General features: G+C 38.1%; 1 protein-coding gene and 1 long non-coding RNA gene across 4 annotated transcripts in view; one reads left to right on the forward strand and one right to left on the reverse strand.

The window, feature by feature from the left end:
- Window positions 1-25,521, reverse strand: part of LOC6033666 — an 80,925-nt gene that overhangs the window by 19,369 nt on the left and 36,035 nt on the right. The window contains exon 1 of one of the 3 annotated variants that reach the window (XM_038248287.1): window positions 2,720-3,060. The exons of 1 other annotated variant lie outside the window; for it this stretch is intronic. The gene's annotated coding sequence lies outside the window, so the exon portion shown is untranslated. Of the gene's footprint in view, window positions 1-1,160; window positions 1,301-2,719; window positions 3,061-25,521 lie in introns of those variants that run through there. One more of the 3 variants, XM_038248288.1, reaches the window with a different exon arrangement.
- LOC119765116 lies at window positions 1,502-1,916 on the forward strand. Its single transcript, XR_005276504.1, has 3 exons — window positions 1,502-1,566; window positions 1,627-1,696; window positions 1,750-1,916. It is a non-coding gene; the product is annotated as an uncharacterized LOC119765116 (long non-coding RNA).

Here is a 25,521-nt window from a genome sequence, read left to right on the forward strand (position 1 = left end):
GATTATCCAGTTAAACATCTTTTTCACTACTACACTTGCAAGTGTAACGTAGCACATCGAAAAATTATCTGTCACTTTTTGTAGATGTGCACAGTGTGTAAACAAAGCGAAAAAAAAACTTTTAATTGTGATTTTTTCGGAGAAGTTCGGGAGCGATTTTCTTTTGCGTGATTCGCCTTCTCTCTTTTTTGCGGGTAAAGAAACTTCGCAACCGAAAATGATTTGTTTTGCAATAATTCCATCCCTGCTTGCTTATTAACCATTTGACCCCTAATTTAAAAAAAAAATCTCACAAATTTTGGTAGAATTGACCAATGTGGATTAGGGTGATCCAAATCTGAGCTTTTTAGGGCTACCCCCTGAAATCATAAATTGACCCATCACCAGGCTAAATTCCAAATTTGAGCTCATTCTGGCCGAACTTCCCTCCAATCGCTTGAAGTTTGTATGGGGAAAATCGTCAAAATGTATGGAGAAAATCAATTGTTTTACTTTTTTACCAGTGGAGGGCGCAATATTCGTCTAATCTTTATCAGTTCTCATATGTAGGACCTTCATTAAATTTTGAACAACTTTTAAAGATTTTTTGCTAAAACTCAGATTTGTCTATATTTGTAACTATAAGACAAATATATTTGTAACTATAAGACAAATCTGGTCCACATTTCCCGGAGATATTCCGGATTCCGTTGGGGTAACTCGGTTCTCCTATTTGGGTCTTAGGTCAATATAACAAAAACTTTTTCACAGAACAATGTCAGAAATGATGCAAAACTTCATTATAATACATCATCCTGCAAAAATAATTGACATGATTAAGTCCTACGGGGCACCGGAGCCGGTTCCAGTTGGGTACCAATCGACATGAAGTCAGTAAACCGTTTCTGGTTGGAACCTGTTCCGGAGCCCGAAGGTCTTGACCGTGTCATGTATCTATACAGGATGATGTATTAGGATGATGCCTTGAAGTTTTGCATAATTTCCGGTTTTGTTTTGTGGAATAGATTTCGTTATATTGACCAAAAACCCAAATAGGAGAGCCGAGGTACCCCAACGGAATCCGGAATATCTCCGGAAAAGTGGACCATATTTTGTAACAGTTGGCCTGTTTGGCAAAATTATTTATTTATTTGTTTCAATGTTAAATGTTATTTATTTACATTTTCCAATAAAATCCGTGTAGTCAAACTCCGCTTGCACTCTTCGGTAAACATCTCTGTAGTATTCACCACGGTAACTCAACCTGTTTTGGACCGATTGCCTTAAGACCCAGAGAGAGACTCTTGAGAGAGATGAGCCGATCTTGAACTACCTCAGTGAGAGAACACCACAGCTAGACCCGAGAACACAGTTGCTAAAAAGGGATGGGGAGTTCGCTACTTCTGTCGCACGCAGTTACCCAGAGAGCATCTCAAGGAATGACGTAATTCCGGTCAAACCGCTTGAGCGTCCGTTGCGACCTTCCCTATTCTGAGGACTCCAGGGCTCGTTCACTTTGTCCCCAGCTATCAACGAGAGTGGAAGTGCGCATTTTGTACCGCGAGTTTTTGGCTTTTTGTACAAAATGTAATTTAGTATAGTGACGTGTTCCATTTTTTGTTAACTAATTAAATTTCCATTTATTAGTTTCCCGTTAGTTTGTCGTGTGTGCGCTAGTGCTAAAATTTGTGTTATTTGTGTGCGAACAGGAGAAAAGGTAACGTGCTCATTTAGAAACCGTGCATGCGCTTATAGAGTTTCTTCGAACAGCATTCGCTCGTTAGCAACAGCGCTAACCATCCCGCAGCAGCACCAGCCCAGCAGCAGCGCGAACACACGAGCAGCAGAGCAGAGGAAAACGGAGACGAAGTTCCCCGCGCACCGTACTTCTCGTTGTCGCCGCACGTCACCAGGCGAAGCACGAGGACGAAGGAGCGTGAGCGCACGCTAGGCGGCGATCCGTCACCACATCGCCCCGGTGAAGAAGGGAGGGTCCCTGAACCACCACTGAAGGACAGCGGAGATCGTTAGTCCCGGCCGGAGTCAACCCTAAGGCCGGAGCTTCCTGTCCGGTTGCCGAACGCTGACAGCCGCGGAACCGGGAAACGTCTGAACCGGCCCGAGCCACCCCGTAAGGCCGAGTCCCGCGCATTCCGGTCAGCTGTTCATCAGCTGACGGCCACGTGTCGTCCCTGAGCTGAGCAACCAGCCACAAGCAGCAGAGAACAACAGCAGCAACAAGATCATCATTCGGTGAGTCCGTTCTATTTGCACTTGTGGGAAGAAGCACGTCCCTAGCTGACGTAGTGAAGTTTTTGCCGGCCTAGTGCCGAGGCGGCAGACGCGAGTCCGCCCTTGTCGGACGCGTCCAAAGTTTGAGGAGCCAACTTTAATCCCACGTGTTTCTACGCCACATGTGGATGACCCCTGAAATCTAAACGCGCGCGCGCGCAATTTCGAAGCAGTAGCCGATTTGGATCAGCTGATTGCTGGAAGATGGAGAGAGCACAAGAGCACGGTTAGGGAAACAGAAAGAAGTAGAGATAAAACGCACACACGCAAAGTAGGTAGAAGCTAGAAAACTTGAAGATGGCCACCAACACTATTGTACAAATATAAAGCATGCTAACCAAACGAACACAAGAGAACTCGACTTTGTTTTTGGAGTTTATCAAATAAAACTACCCTAGATCTTTTCCTGATGAATAAAACGTTTGTTTAACTGTTATTTAAAACCTACTTGTGGAGTTTCTTTAGTTGATTTGATTTAGAGTTATGTCACTTTTCGTCGTCTTTTTTCGTTCTGTTTTCTGAATGACAGAGCTTGGCGTCGAATGCACTGCCACGATCGAAGCGCTGCCTGGTGGCAGGTGGCGGCACTGCCGATGATGAGCTTTTAGGCATGGGAAGCAACACACTGGAGTAAGTTGTCTGGGTAATTTCTTGTGGTTGGCGTGACGGATTCTCGGTTTCGTTTAGTGGCAGTTCTCGGTGATCTAGCTGGTTCGATCCTGAATCCTCCGATGAGGATCAGTACAAAATGGGCTCGTCTTTCTAAAGAGTCGACCGGGCAAACAAACATGGCGTGCGATCTCCCTTTGGGAGTGGCGCATAAATCTCACGCTCACCAGATCGACTAGCAACGGTTACAATTTGTCCCCCATCTGACAGTTACAAATATACACAGAAGACAAATCTGTATTTTTCGAAACCTGAAGCATCCTAATTGGTCAAATTTACCAAAAGTTTTGAGATTTTTAAGGAAAAAAAATAGAGCTCAAATGACTACCCGAGCGTTTAAGTGTTAATTTCCTAAAAGATAAACACAAAAAAAAATCATGGTAATATTACATCTTTTATGTCAGCAAAAGGTGTAATTTTACCTCTGGAAACGTGTAATTTTACCACTTTTCTGGTGTAATGTCACTTTTTCAGTCTAAATTGAGGTAAAATTACATCATAAAAGAGATTATATTGATCCTTCAAAAATTACAGCTTCCAAATTTACATTATTTTTTATTGTGAAATGTAACTTGATCGTTACCAAAAATATTAAATGTACAGTTAAAATTAAATCGCATTTATAAAAAAAAAAATTTCAAGAGTAGGTTGCAAGAAAAAAATGTAAAAAATTATGAGTGGTTTAAAACGAAAAATAATGAAAATTTCGCAATATTTTTAATTTGGGTTTCCCATTAAAATTTAGGAAAAAAGTCTAGACCAAAAGAAAATCGTTCGAAATACTTGTTGCGATAAGAAAAATCAACACTATCTCTTTGATTTGGATGGAACTTGTCTTTGGATTATAAATTTTAGATGATGCTAAAAATTGAGCGCCTTTACATTCAAGTGAGAGCTTTTCTTTTGATTATTGAAAGACGTATCGACCAACTGTATATTTTAGCGTTTTTTCAAGATTAAGCTGTTGAAAATGTTTTTCAAAGTTGTGCAGTAATTATTTTTTTTTAAATAGTTTTGTAAAAGACGTTTTTTCTGAAACGAAAATATGTGTTTCTTGCAGAATTTTCCTGCTGGGTCCAAAATTGCTTCAAAAGGTCCCAATTTTGAGATGCAGCCGTTTAAAATATTAATTCTTGCCAAAATTAGCGACTTTGTTGAATATTCTAAAAATGAACTACTTCTTAACTAATTAAACCAAAATATGCATCTAAACTCTCAAGTTTCCCGCTTTCTGAAAAACTCCCGTCTTTTCACTAACGTTTTTTTTTCAAATTTATGGCTTCTACTGTCATTTAAAAAAAAAAATGTTTCAGTTGGATCTCTTTCAAGTTATCCCAACTTGCATGTAAGTGGCAGTGCGTGGCCGAATGGTTACGCTGTCCGCTTTGTAAGCGGATGATTCTGTCGGTCTCGGCCTTGGTTGTTAGGCCGTTAAGTCATTCCAGGTGTAGGAGTTGTCTCCATGCCATAAGTACAAACAACACACCTACTCCGGTGGAATCGCTGGCGGCGGTTGGACTCGCAATCCAAAGGTCGTCAGTTCAAACACTGGGGTGGAAGGTTCCTTGGAGTAGAAAGAGGTTTGGGTGCTCTCCCCATTCAAGCCTTCGGACTCCTAGGTTCGAGCAGAAACTTGCAATAGAGACCACAAAAGACCCGGGGTCGTTAATGTGGATGGTTTGATTTTTTTGATTTTTGGGATTTAACCCGTAAAACTATTTTTTTTTCAAAAATGTTTATTTTGAGGCTTTTTGGCCACCAATGCGCGAGGTGCGACGCATATCTTTTTTTTGCTGGGGACGCCCCAGACACCATTTGAATTTGCTGGGGACGATTTTTCGAAAAAAATGCCAAACTTTTAAGGCCTGCACCAAGCTCTTGGATGCTCCAAACTTCAATGTTATTTATACCAAAACATGCGCAAGAATCTGGCCTACACGCCAGTGATGTTTTTGATAAACGCATTGGTGGTTAAAGTGCTTCAAAAATAGACATTTTTGAAGAAAAAAAAAATATTTTTACGGTTTAAATCCCATTTAACAACAGGTAATAACAGATTCCCAAAAAAGTTTCCTCGTGGTTTATGGATGATCTCTTCCCTCCTAAACTGATTACTTTTTAACAAAACATTGTAAAAACAATGATGACATACATCTATGAACTTAATTATCAACTCAAGTTGACAGATGCAACCCACCCATGTTAATTAAGTTACATAAATAAACGCCACATTTCTCGAAACATTCAAACATGGCCCACAATCAAGCCTAATGAATGGTAATTGGCGGAAGCTTCACAGAGGTCATGTAACCCGGCAATGCAGTTAAAGGGTAAGTTTGGACCCATTAGCAGGTGACACTCGTCCAAGACGACGAACCAATCACGAGAAAGAAGTGGGGAAATTAATTCTCACCTGGGTCTTTGTTGAAGTTGGAAAGTCGTGACTTGATCATTTCATCGACCAAACAGTCAAACTGTTTGTTGGGTCCAATTAACGGGATGATGACCCCAGGGCCTGACTATCATCTACCTCAGCTCAACACCGCAGACTGAACTAGATCTCGATCGGATCTTCCTTCATCTATTTACATAGTCTATGCTTATTTTATCAGGTCGAAGAGCTTACCGCAAGGGTCTGGGAAGTTGGTTCAATCGTGTCTAAGACCAAAGGGCAAAACACTTCCCCCCTGGAAGCTGCCGTACCCGCATTGAACAGTTGCGGAAGCTGGTCGAGTGACCCACTAAGGTTAGTACCGACCGGCAGCACGCACCATAATCGCGGGGCTCGATACGAAAACGGCTGCTGGCAGGTGTGTGCCAGACAATCGTTATTATCAAGCCATGATTTGCACACAACGAGCTCAAACTGGGGAAAAGAGACGCGATCGCAGCAGTTTTTCTTGTTGAAACAATCGATGAATTTACGGTTTTATGGAGAGTAGTGCTAACTTGTGATGTTTTTTTTTAAGTAGGAAGTGGAACGACCGTTTTAGCGACGGAAGAGGCAAGTTAATTGACATGGTTTTCGTGATTAAAATCAGATTAACCTAATTAGTACAGAACTGATTCAAAAGTGGTTTAGTTGGCTTTTTCCTGAGCAGGAAAAACATGTCAAATCTTTTTCAAGACAAGACAGAGCTTTTGCACCCAGATTATTGTTAGACATTTTAGTATCTTCAAAACTACGACTACTATCGAAATACGTTTTTATTCATCCCCTAAAGTACTGACCACAAAGTAATTTACAACAAAGGTTGAATATTTTCACTATCACATTGTTGTAGGATTGGGTCTGTAAGTTTGACAATTTTGGGATAAGAAGACAACAACAACAACGTTGCTGTACACCTTTAAATTTTAACTAATTTTGTCATTTTTTTGTTTTTTTACTGACTTGTCTTTGGTCTGACTTGTCTTTGGTCTGACTTGTCTTTGGTCTGACTTGTCTTTGGTCTGACTTGTCTTTGATCTGACTTGTCTTTGGTCTGACTTGGCTTTGGTCTGACTTGTCTTTGGTCTGACTTGTCTTTGGTCTGACTTGTCTTTGGTCTGACTTGTCTTTGGTCTGACTTGTATTTGGTCTGACTTGTCTTTGGTCTGACTTGTCTTTGGTCTGACTTGTCTTTGGTCTGACCTGTCTTTGGTCTGACTTGTCTTTGGTCTGACTTGTCTTTGGTCTGACTTGTCTTTGGTCTGACTTGTCTTTGGTCTGACTTGTCTTTGGTCTGACCTGTCTTTGGTCTGACTTGTCTTTGGTCTTGTCTTGGTCTTGTCTTGGTCTTGTCTTGGTCTTGTCTTGGTCTTGTCTTGGTCTTGTCTTGGTCTTGTCTTGGTCTTGTCTTGGTCTTGTCTTGGTCTTGTCTTGGTCTTGTCTTGGTCTTGTCTTGGTCTTGTATTGGTCTTGTCTTGGTCTTGTCTTGGTCTTATCTTGGTCTTGTCTTGGTCTTGTCTTGGTCTTGTCTTGGTCTTGTCTTGGTCTTGTCTTGGTCTTGTCTTGGTCTTGTCTTGGTCTTGTCTTGGTCTTGTCTTGGTCTTGTCTTGGTCTTGTCTTGGTCTTGTCTTGGTCTTGTCTTGGTCTTGTCTTGGTCTTGTCTTGGTCTTGTCTTGGTCTTGTCTTGGTCTTGTCTTGGTCTTGTCTTGGTCTTGTCTTGGTCTTGTCTTGGTCTTGTCTTGGTCTTGTCTTGGTCTTGTCTTGGTCTTGTCTTGGTCTTGTCTTGGTCTTGTCTTGGTCTTGTCTTGGTCTTGTATACCAGCCAAACGTCAAGCCATTTCCAAATAAGGATCTAACGTTCGTTCTCTCAGCATCTCAAGACGTATCGTAGCAAATAATTGCCAAAACAATCCGTCCGCAATGTTCCTCGTTTAAATGCAACTTCCGCAAATACTCCAAGTCTCGTACGCGGAAAAGCACAACAACTTGGTGGTGTCATCCATCGTCAACATGTAGCATGAAAGGTCACCACGTTCCAGCGAACGTCCGCTGCCACATACGCTGAGAAGAAAAAGTTTGCTAAAACGTCTCCGTTTAGGTTTCCTCTCTTGTTGCATTGGAAAGACCCAGAGAAAATGAGGAATTTCCCACGGCGAAAGTCAAACAAAGTACAGAAACCCAATAAAAAAAACCAGAGGTGGATTAAAACCAGACACAACTATGATACCGCCAAGCCGGCATCGCTCGGCTGGAAGCTGATGACAACAGTGACTTAGATGTTGAACATAACCTCAAACGGAACATCTCGAGGGGCGTGTGTATGATGATACACAGCGTGCCGATAAGATCGCAAAAAAAACATGACCCTGCTCCTGCCGCTACAGGTATAGGCTTCATTCGCGGTAATTAAATCCATTCAATGTCGGTCGGATGGTCGGTGAAGAAGCAGAAGAAGACCAACCGAGCGATGTTGGCTTACATAAGTTTTTCCTATTACATCAATTATAATTACGCGTCCGGGGAGAGAGGAACCCCCGTGCTGGTTGAGGAGGAAGATCAAAATAGTTTTGCAGGCCAGGGCGCGGAAGAAATCGTCAGGTGTGAGAAATAGACGTACAATGTAGAAGAAGCCAAACAGTTTTATGACTTAGTTTTCTTGGATCCGAATAGTTTCCCAGGGTGCTCGATGTAGGGCGGCAGGTGGAATTATTGACAGCTTAGTACAGCTTGAAAGTAAGTGCGCGTAACAAGCCCCCGATGATGACGGGCCTGCCGAAGGCATCAATAAACTGGTGAACTAATTCTCATTAAGCAGATGCATTGTTAGTCTTCACCGTAAATTATGGGTTGTATTTTGTTTGAATTAAGGGCACGGTATTGTCATAATTGAATGACACTGAAACTCTATGTTGTACCACGGTTAATAACTAGCAATATTACTTTCTTTTGTTGTACCCGAGCAGACGGAAATAACTTGGGAAGGTCAGTTTTTGATATTGTGAGAAGATCGAAATATGTTATTGGGATGATCGGATTAGTTGTTAAAATAACAAAAATCAATAACAAAGATTTGTTCGAAGAATAACTTAAACTGTTATTATGTTGTTATTGCAATAACTAACCAATAACACAGAAGGAATCATGAAGGAATAACAAGATTTGTTATTTTGTGCGGAGAAGTGGAGCAGCATAATAACAAAAAATGTTATTGAACTGGTATGTCTCCATAACAAAAAAAGTTATTGTTTTGGTTTATTTGTAATTTGCAAATAAACCTGCAGTTGCCATAACTCCTCTGTACTAGTCTGGATGCAGGATATGACGTCAACTACGACTTCAGCTCTCTAAAAATACCCGACTTCACAGATTCCGACTCCAAGTAAAAGTTGCTGAAAATTTGCTGAATCCGATGCAGTCTCCGAGGTCTCACTCCAGCTCGAACTTCAACGTCAGTTCTGACTTCCTGGCTCTGTGAAAATAATAACAGTTTTTGTTATTCACACATCAAAAATTCTCAATAAATAAATCAATTCCGTTAGGGAATATAACAAAATTAAAAAAAAATGAACTCTCATTAGTTAATTTTATCGGATTAATTTTAGCTTGAAACCCCATTTCATGGTGAAATAAATGACCCCGATAAAATTGGACAAAATTATTTCATAGTTCTAGTCAATTTTAGTAAAATCCCTTAGGGGGTATATTAAATAATTAAAAAAATCAACTTTCAAAATTTCAACTTTTTAGAATAATTTTAGCTTAAGGACCCCATTTCATGGCCAAAATAATGACCCCGACGAAATTGGTCAAAATTATCCCATAGTTCTAGCCAATTTTAGCAAAGTCCTTTAGGGGGTATATCAAATAATTAAAAAAATCAACTTTCAAAATTTCAACTTTTTGGAATAATTTTAGCTTAAGGACCCCATTTCATGACCAAAATAATGACCCTGACGAAATTGGTCAAAATTATCTAATAGTTCTAACCATTTTAAACAAAGTCCTTTAGGGGGTATATCAAATAATTAAAAAAATCAACTTTCAAAATTTCAACATTTTAAAATAATTTTAGCTTACGGACCCCATTTCATGGCCAAAATAATGACCCTGACGAAATTGGTCAAAATTATCTAATAGTTCTAACCATTTTAAACAAAGTCCTTTAGGGGGTATATCAAATAATTAAAAAAATCAACTTTCAAAATTTCAACATTTTAGAATAATTTTAGCTTAAGGACCCGATTTCATGACCCAAATAATGACCCTGACGAAATTTGTCAAAATTATCCCATTGTTCTAACCATTTTAAACAAAGTTCTTTAGGGGGTATATCAAATAATTAAAAAAATCTACTTTCAAAATTTCAACATTTTAGAATAATTTTAGCTTAAGGACCCCATTTCATGGCCAAAATAATGACCCTGACGAAATTGGTCGAAATTATCTAATAGTTCTAACCATTTTAAACAAAGTCCTTTAGGGGGTATATCAAATAATTAAAAAAATCAACTTTCTAAATTTCAACATTTTAGAATTTGCTTAAGGACCCCATTTCATGGCCAAAATAATGACCCCGACGAAATTAGACAAAATTATCCCAAAGATCTAAACATATTTAACAAAAGAAAAAATAATAACAGATTGTATTATGGACACTTAGAAACTTTTCCATTTGTGCGATTTATTGTAATTTTATTTCTAAGTCAGTATACCGAGCAAATAACAAATTTTGTTATTAGGAGAGTTTTTGAAATGTATAACATTTCCTCTTATTAGCGTGTTATGAAACATTTTCAATACAATATCACTTCAATACCAAATTTTGTTATTTTATCAGAAACTGTTATTAATTTTTTCTGCTTGAAGTTGAACTTCAGGATAAAATAATAACACTTTTTGTTATTTTAACAGGATTTGTTATTGAAATATTATTAATTTTGTTATTACCGTCTGCCCGGGTACTGAGACGATTTACTCAACTTTTTCCTTTTAATTTTGTGTATCAATGTTAACGTAAGCATGTATAACTTCAAAACCTGAATTAACACTTTTTGGAAAGAACATTTTCTTGAGCTTTGGCAAATTCGGCAGAGTTGTAGAGCAAAACATATCCACAAACTTTATTTCATACTGCAAATGAGACGGACGATGCGACGACAAAATCTTAAAGCAAAGAGTTTCCAACGATTCTGTCTCAGTGATCTTCCGGAACCATTCCTAGGTTGATCACCACCGAATTCCGCCCGTTTTGTCAAATTTCTAACTGATTGAGGGTTTCCGACCTTGAAACTAATTTTCATTTGACAAAACTTAGACGTTTGACACAAACACTTTTTTTGTCGATCGTAGGAGCCAACCAAAATTTTGCCGCGAAAACAAACGATCACCAAGACCGCCCGTAACCATGGTAGCCATAGTTACGAGAAAAAAAAAAACAACCGAAAAGTTGAGGTGGTCAAGTGCACACCCCACAATCAGCCATACTTGCTCAAGCCGTTGTACTAGACGCACGCTTACTAATTCATTCTCTTTCTCTTTCCAGATTCCAACGACATGGGTGCCAAAATGTCGCGCCGAAGTGGACGGAAGGCCGTTGCGGCCGTGAATGTGGCCAGTACGGTCGGGGAACTGGCCACGGACGAAACTGACGTTGACCGGGTTGCGGGTGGCGGACGGGTTGACGGGGGAAACGCTTCGACGGGGGGCATTCCGGAACCGGATCCGCCGGTTTCGGAACAAAAATTAACCGACTTTTGTTTTGGCCAATCCGACGAACCGGCGGATCCGGTGCCGGAAGGGCCAATGGTAAATGAAATTTTATCAAATGACTTTTCGGACATTACTACGGCGGTTCCGATTCCGGAACCGCTCGTAGATCAAAATTTTTCTTTGACTATTTTGACCATTTCAGGAACAATTCAGGGCCAAAACGAGACGGTTTCGGTGGTTCCGGTTCCGGATCCACCGGTTCAAGAGCAAATTTTGACAGACGATGTTTTGATTGATCTTGAAAGACCGGTGGATCCGGTACCGGAGTCACCGGAAACCAACGCTGCCTTACTTTCGGAACCATCTGCGGTGGCTTCCTCTTCGGAACCGCCGGCAGAACCAAATGCATGTGAAATAAATTTTCCCTTTTCAGAGACTTTAGAGGGAGTTTCGGAACCGGAAAATTCTAAAAAAAATGTTCATTTTTCAGATTTAGTCCTGATCTACGAGTACGCCGTTTGGGATTTTTCCAATCCAACGGTGTACTCGGTCCCCGTGAAAGATCCCGTGGAAACGGTTCCGGAACTTCCTCCAAAAATTAAATATTTCTGGTGTCACAGCTGTCAAAATTATGGTAGGAATACTTTGCCCTGGTTGCTTAGATTAAAATATTCCAAATTTGCGATGTGGTTGCGCCATTTGTTCTGCGGTTCGATGTGTTGCGCAGTTATTGGTTTGATTGTTTTTGTTTGAATTGTTTTAATGTTTTTCTCGTTTCATGAGCGGTTCCTTGTTTTTGAGCTTTCCATTGTTACTTGCGTTGAGAGGATTGGATGGAGATTTTAGAGTATTATTTGGAGGTAGATTATGATTATGTTCTATCATATCAAAATTTCTAATCATTTTGAGAATTACAGATGGAGATGATGATTACGAGAACATGACGATATTTGATGAACTGGATGACGATATAATTATATGATACGATTGGTATGGTAAATTTTCTAGATCACACATTTAAAACAGATAATTACAAATGTATCGTTTTTACACTTAAGGCGCTCAATTTCTCGAAGGACGACGATACTGACGGCGAGGGGTTTCGAATGGAAGGTGGCTGAAACTGAAGAATTTTTTTTATAAATGATATGTATTTTATTTCTGTAACTGATTTTTGTATTGTATGAAATATATTTTTTGAAAACAAAATTGTAGTGCTTTATTTTAAGAAAGAAATACTTTGATTGATTTCAATTTCAAGATGTAATTGTTTTGGGTAATTTATGATGTCGATTTGAATCCCAAGATAAAATTCCCTGACTTTGCCCTGACCTGACTGTGGTGCTCACCAAAAACGCCAACATCTTGGCAGTTTGTGAGGATAAGACACACACATCCACAAGGGATCAGTCGAGTATCAACCGCAGAAGTGAGGGCAGGCAGAACCTCGGGCAGAGCCCATAAGTGTACAAGTGGCGGGTGTGACGGACACTGCAGCGGACCGGTGTGGCCAAGCCCCACAGGGTGCCACATTTACATTTATTTTGTTTTTTTTTGCCTTCCTCACTGAGGTAAGGCTATAATCCTGCTCTAAAATTGAACTTTTTATTAAAAGCTCGAAAACCCACCTTGATGTATACATATCGACTCAGAATCGAAAACTGAACAAATGTCTGTGTGTATGTGTGTGTGTATGTGTGTGTGTATGTGTGTGTGTATGTGTGTGTGTATGTGTGTGTGTATGTGACCAATAATGTCACTCAGTTTTCTCAGCACTGGCTGAACCGATTTTGACCAAACCAGTCGCATTCGACTTGGTTTAGGGTCCCATACGGTGCTATTGAATTGTTTGAAGTTTCGATAAGTAGTTCAAAAGTTATGTATAAAAATGTGTTTTCGCATATTTTCGAAAGATGAATAAATGGCAGTAAACTGAACCAAACATCATCATGTTATACATCGTTATTTAGGTAATTGAAAGACCTTTCCAACGAGTCCACAACATTGAAGATATGGCAACCCTGTCTCGAGTTATAACCACTTAAGTGATATTTATGTACTTTTTTGTAGCCGGATCTCATTTAAATGTATGTAAACAATGTCCGGATCCATCATCCAACCCATCGTTGATTAGGTAATCGAGAGACCTTTCCAACGAGTCTTAAACATTGAAGATCTGGCAACCCTGTCTCGAGTTCTGACCACTTAAGTGATATTTATGTACTTTTTTGTAGCCGGATCTCATTTAAATGTATGTAAACAATGTCCGTATCCATCATCCGACCCATCGTTGATTAGGTAATCGAAAGATCTTTCCAACGAGTCTTAAACATTTAAGATCTGGCAACCCTGTCTCGAGTTCTGACCACTTAAGTGATATTTATGTACTTTTTTTGTAGCCGGATCTCACTTAAATGTATGTAAACAATGTCCGGATCCATCATCCGACCCATCGTTGGTTAGGCAATCGAAAGACCTTTCCAACGAGTCCACAACATTTAAGATCTGGCAACCCTGTCTCGAGTTCTGACCACTTAAGTGATATTTATGTACTTTTTTGTAGCCGGATCTCACTTAAATGTATGTAAACAATGTCCGGATCCATCATCCGACCCATCGTTGGTTAGGCAATCGAAAGACCTTTCCAACGAGTCCACAACATTTAAGATCTGGCAACCCTGTCTCGAGTTCTGACCACTTAAGTGATATTTATGTACTTTTTTTGTAGCCGGATCTCACTTAAATGTATGTAAACAATGTCCGGATCCATCATCCGATCCATCGTTGGTTAGGCAATCGAAAGACCTTTCCAACGAGTCCACAACATTTAAGATCTGGCAACCCTGTCTCGAGTTCTGACCACTTAAGTGATATTTATGTACTTTTTTGTAGCCGGATCTCATTTAAATGTATGTAAACAATGTCCGTATCCATCATCCGACCCATCGTTGATTAGGTAATCGAAAGATCTTTCCAACGAGTCTTAAACATTTAAGATCTGGTAACCCTGTCTCGAGTTCTGACCACTTAAGTGATATTTATGTACTTTTTTGTAGCCGGATCTCACTTAAATGTATGTAAACAATGTCCGGATCCATCACCCGACCCATCGTTGGTTAGGTAATTAAAAGACCTTTCCAACGAGTCTTAAACATTGAAGATCTGGCAACCCTGTCTCGAGTTCTGACCACTTAAGTGATATTTATGTACTTTTTTTGTAGCCGGTTCTTACTTAAATGTATGTAAACAATGTCCGGATCCATCATCCGACCCATCGTTGGTTAGGTAATTAAAAGACCTTTCCAACGAGTCTTAAACATTGAAGATCTGGCAACCCTGTCTCGAGTTCTGACCACTTAAGTGATATTTATGTACTTTTTTGTAGCCGGATCTCACTTAAATGTATGTAAACAATGTCCGGATCCATCATCCGACCCATCGTTGGTTAGGCAATCGAAAGACCTTTCCAACGAGTCCACAACATTTAAGATCTGGCAACCCTGTCTCGAGTTCTGACCACTTAAGTGATATTTATGTACTTTTTTGTAGCCGGATCTCACTTAAATGTATGTAAACAATGTCCGTATCCATCATCCGACCCATCGTTGGTTAGGTAATTAAAAGACCTTTCCAAACATTGAAGATCTGGCAACCCTGTCTCGAGTTCTGACCACTTAAGTGATATTGATGTACTTTTTTGTAGCCGGATCTCACTTAAATGTATGTAAACAATGTCCGGATCCATCATCCGACCCATCGTTGGTTAGGTAATCGAAAGACCTTTCCAACGAGTCCAAAACATTTAAGATCTGGCAACCCTGTCTCGAGTTCTGACCACTTAAGTGATATTTATGTACTTTTTTGTAGCCGGATCTCACTTAAATGTATGTAAACAATGTCCGGATCCATCATCCGACCCATCGTTGGTTAGGTAATTAAAAGACCTTTCCAACTAGTCTTAAACATTGAAGATCTGGCAACCCTGTCTCGAGTTCTGACCAGTTAAGTATATTTATGTACTTTTTTTGTAGCCGGTTCTTACTTAAATGTATGTAAACAATGTCCGGATCCATCATCCGACCCATCGTTGGTTAGGTAATCGAAAGACCTTTCCAACGAGTCCAAAACATTTAAGATCTGGCAACCCTGTCTCGAGTTCTGACCACTTAAGTGATATTTATGTACTTTTTTGTAGCCGGATCTCACTTAAATGTATGTAAACAATGTCCGGATCCATCATCCGACCCATCGTTGGTTAGGTAATTGAAAGACCTTTCCAACGAGTCTTAAACATTGAAGATCTGGCAACCCTGTCTCGAGTTCTGACCAGTTAAGTATATTTATGTACTTTTTTTGTAGCCGGTTCTTACTTAAATGTATGTAAACAATGTCCGGATCCATCATCCGACCCATCGTTGGTTAGGTAATCGAAAGACCTTTCCAACGAGTCCACAACATTTAAGATCTGGCAACCCTGTCTCGAGTTCTGACCACTTAAGTGATATTTATGTACTTTTTTGTAGCCGGATCTCACTTAAATGTATGTAAACAATGTCCGGATCCATCATCCGACCCATCGTTGGTTAGGTAATTAAAAGACCTTTCCAAACATTGAAGATCTGGCAACCCTGTCTCGAGTTCTGACCAGTTAAGTGATATTTATGTACTTTTTTTGTAGCCGGTTCTTACTTAAATGTATGTAAACAATGTCCGGATCCATCATCCGACCCATCGTTGGTTAGGTAATTAAAAGACCTTTCCAATGAGTCTTAAACATTGAAGATCTGGCAACCCTGTCTCGAGTTCTGACCAGTTAAGTATATTTATGTACTTTTTTGTAGCCGGATCTTACTTAAATGTATGTAAACAATGTCCGGATCCATCATCCGACCCATCGTTGGTTAGGTAATCGAAAGACCTTTCCAACGAGTCCAAAACATTTAAGATCTGGCAACCCTGTGTCGAGTTCTGACCACTTAAGTGATATTTATGTACTTTTTTGTAGCCGGATCTCACTTAGATGTATGTAAACAATGTCCGGATCCATCATCCGACCCATCGTTGGTTAGGTAATTAAAAGACCTTTCCAAACATTGAAGATCTGGCAACCCTGTCTCGAGTTCTGACCAGTTAAGTGATATTTATGTACTTTTTTTGTAGCCGGTTCTTACTTAAATGTATGTAAACAATGTCCGGATCCATCATCCGACCCATCGTTGGTAAGGTAATTAAAAGACCTTTCCAACGAGTCTTAAACATTGAAGATCTGGCAACCCTGTCTCGAGTTCTGACCACTTAAGTGATATTGATGTACTTTTTTGTAGCCGGATCTCACTTAAATGTATGTAAACAATGTCCGGATCCATCATCCGACCCATCGTTGATTAGGTAATCGAGATACCTTTCCAACGAGTCCACAACATTGAAGATCTGGCAACCCTGCCTCGAGTTCTGACCACTTATGAGCCCTTGAGTGATATGTGTGTTTTTTTTTGGATCAAATTTGTGTCCCAATCCATCATATTACATATCACATACATATTACATTGTTGGAAAAGAGTGAGGAAGGCACCAACCACATAGGTGGATTAAGTTAGTTTTTTGCTTTGATAACATATTTTTTGTTGAGTTTTTGCCATTATATTTTGTGAATATTGAAAATTTTAGATATTGAAAAACTTTTATTTAAAAATCTAGATATTTTTTTGAAGAATTTTATACACGGAGAAAAAAGAGTTCCCAAAATCGTGAACAAGCGTTCATGAAAATGAGAACCTCGAACAAAGTGTTCAAATCCCATGGTACGATTTTGAAAAACGTACCATGAAATTTGAACACTTTGTTCGTGGTTCTCATTTTCATGAACGCTTGTTCACGATTTTGGGAACTCTTTTTTCTCCGTGTAGGAAACTAACAAGAACGCTGGATTCTGCAAATTTTGTTAACATTTTTTATTTTGTCAATCTATTCTTCTTGTTGAACATCCAAAAATTCTTCTGTGATTTAAAATGTTGCCCTTTTACCAAAATAATTTTGATGATTTTGATGGTTCCACTTTTATTTCTAAAGAAATAAAATGTTAGGTTTTCATTTTGAGTAAATTGAAGTAAATAAAGTGTATAATTTTAAAATTATTTGCTTTTGCAGAATTTTCAAACGAGTTGAGAAGATGCCTGTAAGCTCTTAATTTTGTTCGGGAAAATCGATAAAATGCATAGAGAAAATCAATTATTTCCGTTTTTTACCTGTGTTTACCTTATGATGAACTATATCCTATATCCGAGAAATAGGATATAGTTCATTAAATTTGGAACATTTTTTCAGAAGAGGCTATGTTTTTGCTTCAGCATTATATTTTGTTATCGACACTTTAAGAATAAAAAAAAAAATATGTTGAGATTTGTTGAAGAGCAATTGTCTGCTAAAACCGAAAATGGATTTTATATTTAATTTTCGATTTGGCTCAAACTTTGCGGGGGCCTTCCCCATCACCAAAGAAGCCATTTTATGTAATTGGTTTACCCATACAAGTCTCCATACAATTTTGGCAGCTATCCATATAAAAATGGTACGTAAATATTCGAAAATCTGTAACTTTTGAATGATTTTTCTGATCAATATGGTGTCTTCCCAAGTAGCACTCATAACTTGTCGACTGTTGAATAATAGTTAGACAGCTGTTTTGGATCAACATACGAGAAAAAATGTCAACGTTAGTTAAATATCAGTTTGTTTCACTACTTGTATAACAGACTTATGTAACTCATGAGATGTGTGCCATACAAGTGTTAAAACACAGACAACTTCACTCTTTTCCAACTTTTATACACAACATAGGGTATATGCACTCGCTCTTAACTCCATCCAATTAGCTGATTTGAACTATTAAAACAATTTATTTTGGAACAATTCTGATAAAAGCTTACTTGCTCACTTCATATTGAGCTATTTATCACTCGATTTCACTCGAAAACACTTTTTAAGAGCTGTAATTGAACGTCCAAGTGCTGATATGCCAAGATGCTGTTCCCGCATCTGCAATGTTTTACTCGAAAACAGTTTGTTGAATAAAAACAATATTGCACTGTTTGTTTCACTGCTTATCCAACATTGTCATGTGACGGCATCTTCTGAAAAATGGGCGTGGCCAACCATTCTACAAATAACCTTAGGTTTTCTCGCTTTGTTACACAAATGTTATCGGAGAATAGATTATATAACTGATGCTCAACATACATATTCAACTTGACATTGCGTGTTGTTAGGTGGTGTAAATTTGTACATGAGGAATTTAGAGTTTCAATATTGTTTATTCATTGAAGAAAACAATAGTTTCGATTGTTGACCGATTAATTTGTAAATATGTCACTGGTAAAAGCTACAAAAATTATCAGCTTATAGAGTTTATGATAGAGAAAACAACAAATCAAAATCAAACCGATTTTCAATATTACTCCGTGGTACGGTAATCGAAGTGACAGTTGAAACGGTTTGTTATAACAAAGTTGTATAATGGAGTTATAAAAACTGACTTGAAACAAACTTATATAACTTCAATTTCAATGACAGTCTTCGTTCTTTAGCTAACAAAACAGACAGCAACCTTCTTATTGACGATTAGGTTAGCTTATTTAGTATGAAGCCCCGTGGAGCAATGCGGAAGAGCACCTGGACCTGCCGTGGAGATAACAACAAGTCGTCGAAGTCGTCGGATCGAATCTTGGGAAAGAGGAAGTTCATCAAAAAAGGAAAATCTAAAAGTTCACCTTGCAGGGAATTTCACACATGCACGCCATGATTGTTTTTTCTTTTTTTTTAATTCAATTTCGAATTATTTTTAATAAATCTTGCAGAAACAAGCGTACTCTTTTTTATTAGCTTCGTCGTTGATTAAAATTCTAATAGGAAACGTTTGTTTACATGTAAGTTAGTCGACGGTTAGATAGCTGTTTTCTATCTAACTTTCCTTTCCAGTGTGCGCTTTGATTTGACAGCACAACCGTAAACCACGCCCCCTTTTTTCGATGAATCTCTTGTTAGATAGCACAGTGTTGTCAAATACATTTGTACAACTTACTCTGATAACTTGCCAGAAAAAAGGGCAAGTTATACAACAACAAAAAGTGCGCTTTTTCCAGTTCACAGGAGTTGTAGAACAAGTTGTGATAACGAGGCGGATTGGTTATACAACCAGTTAGGAAATACGATTATCTGACAAAGTGTGTTGCTTGGGTTGGGAAAAGTTGTTGGTATTGTTGAAGAATATCCAGAAAAAATAGGTACATGGAAAAAAAATCTCGATTTTTTGATAAACTTATTTTTCAATTTCTCAGAAAACGTATATTTTGATTTTCAAGATTTTTTATATGTTTTAGGGGACCAAAACAAAAAAAAAATATTACAATCTTTTGAAGTGTTAGTCTTGATTTGAATTTTTTTTGAAAATATTGTTTTCGAAAAGATCGGAAAATTTCACGAATTTTTCTTATTTTCAAAAGTGGGCAAACATGCGCACTAATTTAAAAAATGAAAAACTGCTCCTTTGTTTAAATAAGTTACCTAAAAATGGCTTTAACTTGAAAACGGTGCACTTTATCAATATTTCACTAAAGTACTTTTTGATTGCAAATTAGATTTTACATCGAAAAATGAAGTTAAAAAAATTGCGACCAATATTTTGATTTTTCTTAACTCGGTCAAACACTTTTTGCACAACGTGGAAATTTCTGAAAAGTTGGCATTTTATGTCCCCTAAAACATATTAAAAAATGTGTTTTTTTTTGCAAATCAAGTTTAAGTGACAAAAAGTTAAATTAAAAGCCACCAAAAAATTTTTACCGTGTATGAATTTTTTCAGTGTAGTCCTTATCTATACCTACAACTTTGCCGAAGACACCAAATCGATCAAAAAAATCCTTCCAAAGGTACAGAATTTTGATTTTCATACATCATTTTTGTACGGACAGCTGCCAAATTTGTATGGAAAATTATATGGACAAACTAATGATGCAAAATTGCTTCTTTGGGCATACTGAAGGCACCAAAAAAGTTTAAGCCAGATTAAAAAATATAAAAATTATAATTTAGAAAAAAAGACCAATTTAGTAGAGAATTACTCGACCTTGTCTATTTCAATGATACATTGTGTATTCTAATTGATTTTAACACCTAAAAACTCTCAAGCTCGAGAAAAAGGGGGAATTTCCATACAATTCCCCATTTTTCTCGAGCTTGGGAGTTTAGGTGTTAATTACCTTTAATAAACTGATACTAACCTAGGTTCCTTTAAGGGGTTACATACATGTAAATCGGTCAAAAAGTCAATGGTTGGTATGAGCACACACTTAAACTATATTTAAATTTGTTTTCAGGGCATTGAAATAAACATTTTCATCTATTAACACTGGAACGCCCAACGCATGTCCAACTTACACGGACAGCCAAGCCTCCCAAAAAAGGTGGAACGGTAACTTCAACTCGCTGGTTCTCGGGCATAACTCAACCAATCGGGACGATTCTTGTTTTCCGTGATTTGTAAGAATGTCTAGATCATCCTAAAATTTTGCAGAACTTGATTTGAACAAATCTGTAATTTCGCGACCGAAAACATCGTTCCACCTTTTTTAAAACGACTGCCTCCGCGGAATTTTTGGCGAATTTTTTTTTAAACGCGAAAAAAAGTTGGAACGATGTTTTTGATCGCAAAAATTACAGATTTTATCAAATTAAGTTCTGCAAAGTTCTAGAATTATCTAGACATCCTAACAAATCACTGGAAAGAAGAATCATCTTGATTGGTTGAGTTATGCCCGAGAACCATTGAGTTGAAGTTACCGTTCCAACATTTTTGGAGCCTTGGGCGTTGGAATGTTAACAAAACAAATTTGAAGACATTTGATTGCATCATTGCCGAGATAAAGCGATTTGATGTTAGCAGTTTCAAGAAACGGGTGCTACGATATCTCAACAAAGCCTTCACCAAATCGGCTCAAAATTTTGGTAAAAATTCGATTAACCAGTCCTGTGTGCATGACGAAGGCCGATTTTCAAAAAGTTTATTTAAAAAAAAAGTTTAAAATATTTTTCTGTTTTGCCTTCCTCACCTTACTGAGGAAAGGCTATAAAATCACTCGAAAAATGAACTTAATAATTTGACCTCGTAGACCCACTTTCACGCATACATATCGACTCAGAATCAATTTCTGAGCAAATGTCTGTGTGGATGTGTGTAGGTGGATGGACAAAAAAATGTCACTCGATTATCTCCGGACTGGATGAACGGATTTTGACCGTATTAGTCTCTTTCGATCCGTCTTGGGGTCCCATAGGTCTCTATTTAAAATCAGCAAGTTTAGATAAATACTTCAAAAGTTATGCTAAAAAACAATTTTGGCATATGTCCGGAAGATTGTAAAAGGGTAGTTTATGCAAGAAAACCTATCATGTTATACTTTTTCAGAAAGGTATTGAAAAGACCTTTCCAATGAGCCCAAAATATTAAAGATCTGATGATTTCTGGATCCATCATGCGACCTATCGTTAGTTAGATAATCGAAAGACCTTTTAAAAACATCGAAGATTTGACAACACTAACAAAAGTTATTAGCACTTAAGTGTTATTTATACACTCTTTGGAGGCCGGATTTCAGATATTGTGATAGAAATATTGTCTGAATCTTCCATGCGAACTATCGTTGAATAGGGTTTTTATCAGACCAGGAATTTAAAAGGTCTGCGAACCCTATCAAAAGAAATGAGTAATAAAGTTGATTTGATAAACATGTTGAGGGGGAATGTTGCTATTTTTACTGAATGTATTGCCTTTATGAATGTGAGGAAGGCACCAACCACCTAATGGTGGATTAAGTAACGTTTTTTATAAAAAATAATCGTCAGTTTTTTGATTTTTGTATTTTTTAGAAAAGCAAAATTTCAAAATCGGGCTTCATCATGCACACGGGATATGTCTTGAGAGTCTTCAACCCAAATTTCAGCCAGTTTGGTCCATCTCATCTCGAGGTATCGTGGCACCCGTAAATCAACTCGGTGTTAAGGGAAATACGATCTTAAAGTTTGACAGTCCACTTTGCGCATGGCAAATTTTTGAACTTGAATCGTCTTTTACTCAGTTTAGTCACGAAATATCTACATGAAACTTTCAAGAGTGATTGAAAATCATCTTTTTAGCGGATCTAATGAATTTTTGTATTACGAAATTTCTACATGTATATAACCCCTTAACTAACAAATGGTTTGGATTGAAGTTGATGAGCTTATTGCGCTTGAAAATAATATTGGAAGAATTTTGTTTTATCGATGCAGGTAGACAATTCCAATTTACGATGCCTCTTGCAAAAAAAAACGTCAAACTTATGGAAAATTGGACGAGCTTTCCGTTAAAAATATTTACGAGACTGAAAAACCATGTCTGTCATATAGAAATTGTCAAAAACCACCAAAAATCCCGATTTTTAAACATTTTTGCCTTCCTCACTGAGGTAAGGCTATAATCCTGCTCTAAAAATGAACTTCGTATAAAAACGTCGTAGACCCACCTTCATGTATACATATCGACTCAGAATCGAAAACTGAACAAATGTCTGTGTGTATGTGTGTGTGTATGTGTGTGTGTGTGTGTGTGTGTGTATGTATGTATGTGACCAACAAACTAGCTCATGTTTCTCGGCACTGGCTGAACCGATTTGACCCGAACTTGTTGCATTCGACTTGGTTTAGGGTCCCATAGATCGAGTTTTATACAGATTGAAGTTTCGATAAGAGGTTCAAAAGTTATGTATAAAAATGTGTTTTCACATATATTTGGATCTCACTTAACTGTATGTAAACTATGTCCGGGTCCATCATCCGACCCATCGTTGGTTAGGTTATTAAAAGATTTTCCAACGAGTCCAAAACATTGAAGATCTGGCAACTCTGTCTCGAGATATGGCCACTTAATTGATATTGATATACTTTTTTGAAGCCGGATCTCACTTAAATGTATGTAAACTATGTCCGGGTCCATCATCCGACCCATCGTTGGTTAGATTATCAAAAAACCTTTCCAACGAGTGCAAAACATTGAAGATCTGGCAACCCTGTCTCGAGATATGGCCTCTTAAGTGATATCGATGTACTTTTTGGAAGCCGGATCACACTTAAATGTATGTAAACTATGTCCGGATCCACCATCCGACCTAATGTTGGTTAACTTATCAAAAGACCTTTCCAATGAGTCCAAAATATTGAAGATCTGGCAACCCTGTCTCGAGATATGGCCACTTAAGTGATATTGATGTACATTTTGGAAGCCGGATCTCACTTAAATGTATGTAAACTATGTCCGGATCCACCATCCGACCTAATGTTGGTTAACTTATCAAAAGACCTTTCCAACGAGTCCAAAACATTGAAGATCTGGCAACCCTGTCTCGAGATATGGCCACTTAAGTGATATTGATGTACTTTTTTGAAGCCGGATCTCACTTAAATGTATGTTAACTATGTCCGGGTCCATCATCCGACCCATCGTTGGTTAGGTTATCAAAATAACCTTTCCAACGAGCCCAAAACATTGAAGATCTGGCAACCCTGTCTCGAGATATGGCCTCTTAAGTGATATCGATGTACTTTTTGGAAGCCGGATCTAAAAAATAGATGAAACTTGTGTACAGCCATTATTGTGAGGAAGGCTCCAACCACATAGGTGGATTAAGTTAGTTTTATTTTTAAAACCGCTGTATCTTCCCAAGGATTGGACAAGGACAATGGTCAATATGGAGACTTTTATGTAAAATTGTCTGGAAAATCGATTCCCACTACCGGTTTTCAAAAATTTTGAGGTTTAGACCACTTTTCAAAAAAACAGTTTTAATAAATGATTTTTGTATTTTTTTAGAAGAGACATACCATCCTGCATTTTTCGTCAGTCTTTTAGTAACATTTTAGACTATTTCCTCAAAAATTTTGAACGAAAAAAAATCGTGACATCATCTTCAAATTTAAGTTTTAGACTTAAAAATCAGAAAATTTCATAGATGTGGCGTGTATTTTTGTTTCAGTGTATTTTTTCGGAAAGCCCGTCCAATTTCCTACAAGTTTGTCTTTGACCACTTTTTGATACGACGCAACGGCTTCGAGATACAGTAATTTTTAAATTACAGAATACTAAAATATACTAAAATATACCTTACGCCCTTCTCAAATGTTATTCTCGAGTACTATTGGCTCCATATACACAAAAATGGCTCATATAGGACTAAGATAACATGTCTACAAAGTTTCATTGAAATCGAAAAGAGGGTCGGGTACAAAAGTACCAGAAAAAATCCTGATTTGAGCTGGAATTTTTCTATTTAGATATAACGAGTTTAATACTGGTTGGTAAGCTGTTCCAATTTACAATGCCTCGAGCAAAGAATTATTGACTGTAGTAAAAGGAGTTATGATTTGGAATAACGTAACTTTGGGTTCTTGTGTTACGAAAGGGAATCAAGTTTTCATAAAGATAAAGATTTAATGATTCTATGAAGAAGAACGCAAGAAAGATATTTACAGAATTTTGAGAAATTGCATCCAATGAGATTCGCTTGTAGGTGGGAGACTCGAGAATATCTATTCAAGTTGTTCAGTGTCTTGCGAACCTTCGTGGTGAACGGACACTAGAGCTGCGGTATTTTTTACTACCTAAGCTCAGAGTTATTTCAAAACAAAATTCACAGTCTTTTTAAAGACTACCTGAGTTATTTTCCAAAATTCTAAACAGTCTTTTCAAGACTAACCCCACCTGAAATTTTGTTGTATTTTACAAACGAAGCCATCTTTTAAGAGAACTTTGCTTGCAAAATGCGTCAAAACAAAGGTAAACGCAAATCTTCTGAAGATTTGGTCGTTACGTCGGTGAAGCGTTTGAACGCTAAACCGGCTAACGGAAACAGAAAAAGAAAACAGCCTCTTCTGAGGTCTGATTCTGATTCTGAATGTGAGGTCAATCCTCCAATTCCATTGACAAACAGTTTCGGTGTTTTATCCGAAACTGATGACAAGGAACCTTCTCCTCGTACTGAGCCTTCTGCCGTCGAGAAACGAGTAAAGGCTCCGCCAATTGTAGTGACTTCCGTCTCCGATTTGGCCAGCTTTCGAACGCAACTGAAGAATTGCAAGGAAACTTGCAATTTGAAAGTTTCGTTCCAGCTTGGTCGAAGAGGAGAATGTCGCTTGTTGACGGAATCTTTACAAGATCACCAAACTTTTGTTGGTTATTTGAAAACCACAAACACAATTTCTACACGTATGAGACCAAGAATGCTCGGCCATTCAAGGCGGTCTTGAAAGGTCTCTCCAACGACTTGTCGGTGGATGAGATCAAAAACGAACTTAAGGTGTTGCTTGGCTTTGCCCCATCCCAAGTAATACCAATGAAGAAAAAATCAAACGGGAAT

The sequence above is a fragment of the Culex quinquefasciatus genome, chromosome 1, assembly GCF_015732765.1.
Source record: "Culex quinquefasciatus strain JHB chromosome 1, VPISU_Cqui_1.0_pri_paternal, whole genome shotgun sequence".
In the NCBI taxonomy this organism is placed as follows: Eukaryota; Metazoa; Arthropoda; class Insecta; order Diptera; family Culicidae; genus Culex; species Culex quinquefasciatus.